The sequence below is a fragment of the Phocoena phocoena genome, chromosome 9, assembly GCF_963924675.1.
Source record: "Phocoena phocoena chromosome 9, mPhoPho1.1, whole genome shotgun sequence".
NCBI classification, from domain to species: domain Eukaryota; kingdom Metazoa; phylum Chordata; class Mammalia; order Artiodactyla; family Phocoenidae; genus Phocoena; species Phocoena phocoena.
This window is the reverse complement of record NC_089227.1, coordinates 23057130-23061617: the sequence shown is the minus strand read 5'-3', so window position 1 is coordinate 23061617 and position 4488 is coordinate 23057130. Positions and strand designations below refer to the sequence as shown.

General features: G+C 41.4%; 1 pseudogene across 1 annotated transcript; it reads left to right on the top strand.

Annotated features, from left to right (window-relative positions):
- Positions 1 to 1777: 1777 nt before the first annotated feature.
- LOC136128206 (cullin-1 pseudogene) lies at positions 1778 to 4256 on the top strand (annotated as a pseudogene). The gene has a single exon (XR_010656202.1). The product of XR_010656202.1 is annotated as a cullin-1 pseudogene (transcript).
- Positions 4257 to 4488: the final 232 nt, after the last annotated feature.

The window sequence follows — 4488 nt, the reverse complement described above, 5'->3', positions numbered from 1 at the left end:
GATTTTCAGATCACTAGTGGACTTCAATATATATATAACTTCTTAGATAAGACACTAAGATAAAATAGTTGTGTGTTTATGTATGTAATTTATTAATGTTTACTTCTAATAAAATATATATTTATGTGTAAAATTTATATCTTTATATATAAATATATATTCTAAATTATGGATGTTGATAAATTCATGAAAATTTTAACTAAGGAAAAAAGCATAATTGGAGGTATAGATTATACTATAACAGGCACATTAGTTTTGGCTAACATAAGTTGGCCCGCAATTATAAATTCATAATCAATTGAACACTGTATTGTATGCATTAAGGCAGGATGTGGGCAACTAGTCCTTAAAACTAGTTTGATGTACTGGTTTTTCTCCATTTAACTTTTCCTTTAGCTGCTGCTTTAATATTTTCAATGGATTGCATTCCTGAGCTCACCTACTCTCTGGTTTATGATTGGATCTGGTCCAAAAAGGCACTGGCAGGATATGAGAGGAAGGAAGGAGTCCAGAGCGTTTATTCCCTTGACCCCTTCCATTCTGAGATACTGTTTGATTATGCCTGCACTTTTTTTATGGTCTAGGTTCTGTCAGGGAGATTTATTCCCATGGCTGTATCTTCTATCAAGTTCTAACAACACAATGGAACTTCTAGTTTCAAGATGGATTGAACATGCACGCCAAAATTTCTGGCTCTTATTCAAAACTGACATTCTGGTTTATGTTTAATACAGATACTGTAGAAAGTTTATAAAAGTAAATAAGTATTAAAAAAGTAAATAAGTATTAATATATAACTATATTAAGAGGGGGAAATGGGATAAAATATTCTGATATCAGTGAAGCAATGAACAAAGGCTGCCACTACTCCTAGACTTAAACCAATGACATCACCAAGAACGTGACTGCAAGGAAAGGCCATGGTGTCAACAGGTGGTCATAATTGAGGACGTAGAATCAAAACTAAGAATCATCAGGCATCTGAGAAATGCTGGAAAAGGAGGCAACGAATTCATGAATCAAAGAATTTATACCCAATAACTTAGAGATAATATAAAAATATCAAAAGGAGTTGGAATATATATAGTTACTATTTACAAAGAGATAAATAAAATACACCCATGACACAAAAGTAAATAGCTATAAAATAAAAATGTACTGTGGAAAAAGAAGTTAGAGATCATAGAAATGGCAACTTGTTTGAAATTAGTAAAAAAGAAACTCATTATAGTCAGGTTAAATAACAAACTGAAACTAGCTAAAGAACAAAATAGTTCGTATACATGAAACGTGCATCTTTCCCCCCAGGAACAATTGCTCAGTATTTGCTCATTCAAGGTTCCCAGACACTTTATAGACTATACCTACCAAGAATAACAAGAGTTGGGCGAGTGGGCAGGGAGGAGGAGGGAGCCGTGTTACATGCAACTGCAGGCAGGGCAGCCCCGGAGGCTGAGGGACACTGCAAGACCTTGGTGGAACGGGGATTTAACTGGGGCCAGGAGCAACGACCATGTAGAGCCGTCGCCGGAGCCATTTAGGCACCCGCGAAATGCGGTGCACGTGTATTTTTTGGGTTGGCCAAAAAGTTCGCTTCGGTTTTTCCATAACATGTTACAGAAATATATAATGCAAATAATGCAGTGGATTACCTTATGAAGACAAAGGACAATAGAAGCAGTGAGCCTGCTTCTGAGCAAGATGTTTCTGCTCACTCAGTTCAGTGCTGGAATCACTTTGGTGTTTGCTTTACTTGCAGGTCCCTTTCCAGGTTTGCCTGCAATGAGATTTCACTCTCTAAATTTAAAGGACATCCTTTCTGAGCTGCTGTAAATAAATCTGGAATGATATTTTAAATTTTCATCTAATGGAGAATTAGCTGTAACTTGAATAAGGATTGCTGTGTTGGACGACTTCAGAATATCACTCACAATGTCATCCAACAGGAGCCAGAATCCCCATGGACTGAAGCAGATTGGCCCTGACCAGACCTGGGATGACCTCAGAGCTGGAATCCAGCAAGTGTATACCAGACAAAGTATGGTGAAATCCAGATACATGGAACTCTACACTCATGTTTATAACTACTGCACAAGTGTGCACCAGTCAAACCAAGCTCAAGAGGCTGGCGTCCCTCCTTCTAAATCAAAAAAGGGGGAGACACTGGAGGGAGTTCAGTTAGTTGGCTTGGAATTGTACAAACAGCTTAAAGAATTTTTGAAGAATTACTTGACAAATCTTCTTCAGGACGGAGAAGATTTGCTAGATGAGAGTGTACTGAAGTTCTACACTCAACAATGGGAAGATTACCGGTTTTCAAGTGAAGTGCTGAATGGGATTTGTGCCTACCTCAATAGATATTGGGTTCTCTGCAAATATTATGGAGGACGAAAAGGAATCTACGAAATCTATTCTCTTGCCTTGGTGACTAGGAGACATTGTCTTTTCAGGCCATTGAATAAACAGGTAAATGCTGTTTTAAAACTGATTGAAAAGGAAAGAAATGGTGAAACCATCAATACAAGACTGATGAGTGGAGTTGTACAATCTTACGTGGAACTGGGGCTGAACGAAGACGATGCCTTTGCGATGGGCCCTAGGCTAAAGGTGTACAAAGCATCCTTTGAGTCTCAGTTTTTGGCTGATACAGAGAGATTTTATACCAGAGAGAGCACCAAATTCCTGCAACAGCACCATTACTGAGTATATGAAAAAGGCAGAGACTCGTCTGCTGGAGGAGCAGCGGAGAGGCCAGTACCTTCATGAGAACACCCAAGAAGAGCTAGCCAGGAAGTGCAGGCAGGTGCTCACTGAGAAACACTTGGAGATCTTCCACAGGGAATTTCACAATTTACTGGATGCCGACAAAAGTGAAGATTTGGGTCACATGTATAATCTTGTATCTAGAATCCAGGATGGCCTGGGAGAATTGAAAACACTCCTGGAGACACACATTCATAATCAGTGTATTGCGGCAATTGAAAAGTGGGGAGAAGCTGCTTTAAATGACCCCAAAATGTATATACAGACAGTGTTGGATGTTCATAAAAAAATACAACGCCCTGGTGATGTTGGCATTCAACAACAATGCTGGCTTCGTGGCTGCGCTGGACAAGGCTTGCGGTCGCTTCATAAACAACAATGCAGTTACCAAAATGGCTCAGTCGTCCAGTAAATATTCCGAATTGCTGGCTGGATACTGTGACTCCTTGTTGAAGAAGAGGTCCAAGAACCCAGAAGAAGCAGAACTAGAAGACACGCTCAACCAAGTGATAGCGGCCTTCAAGTATATAGAGGACAAGGACGTGTTTCAGAAGTTCTAGGCAAAGATGCTGGCAAAAAGGCTTGTTCGTCAGAACAGTGCGAGTGATGACGCCAAAGCAAGCATGATCTCCAGTTAAAGCAAGCTTGTGGTTTTGAGTATACCTCTAAACTTCAGCGGATGTTTCAAGACATTGGTACAAGCAAATATTTGAATGAGCAGTTCAAAAAGCACCCGCCAAATTCAGAGCCGCTGGGCTTGGATTTCAGTATTCAAGTTCTGAGCTCCGGATCATGGCCTTCTCAGCAGTCCGGTACATTTGCCTTTGCCTTCGGAGCTGGAACGGAGTTATCAGCGCTTGACGGCGTTTTACGCCAGCCGTCACAGTGGCAGAAAATTGACGTGGTTATATCAACTGTCTGAAGGAGAATTAGTAACAAACTGCTTCAAAAACAGATACACCTTGCAGGCATCTACATTCCAGATGGCCATCCTGCTCCGGTACAACACGGAAGACGCTTACGCCGCGCAGCAGCTGATGGACAGCACCCAGATCAAAACTGACATTTTTGCACAAGTGCTACAGATCTTATTGAAGTTGAAGTTACTGGTCTTGGAAGATGAAAATACACATGTTGATGAGATGGAATTGAAGCAAGATACCTTAATAAAATTATATCTTGGTTATAGAAACAAGAAATTGAGGGTTAACATCAATGTGCCAATGAAAATGGAACAGAAGCAGGAACAAGAAACCACACACCGAAACATCGAGGCAGATCGTAAACTCTTGGTCCAGGCGGCTCTCGTGAGAGTTATGAAAATGAGGAAGGTTCTAAAACACCAGCAGTTACTTGGAGAAGTACTGACCCAGCTCTCCTCAATATTCAAGCCTCGGATCCCAGTAATTAAGAAATGCATTGACATTCTGATCGCGAAAGAATATTTGGAACGAATGGATGGTGAACAGGACACCTACAGTTACTTGGCGTAACCCTCCTGGAAGGGTCTGACCGCGAGCGCAGCCCCTCGTCCCGTGGAAAGTATGGAGACGAGTTCACCGCAGCAGCCACGCCCCCCGCACCTCCTGCTTGGCCCCCAGGTTCCCACTGAGGGCTCGGGGCGATCAGAACTGCTCAGGATCGCCACACTTCAAGTCTGTAAATACGGACACCGATGCCATTTAACCTAATTTAAGACCAGAGGGGATGGAACCTTCCATGCTG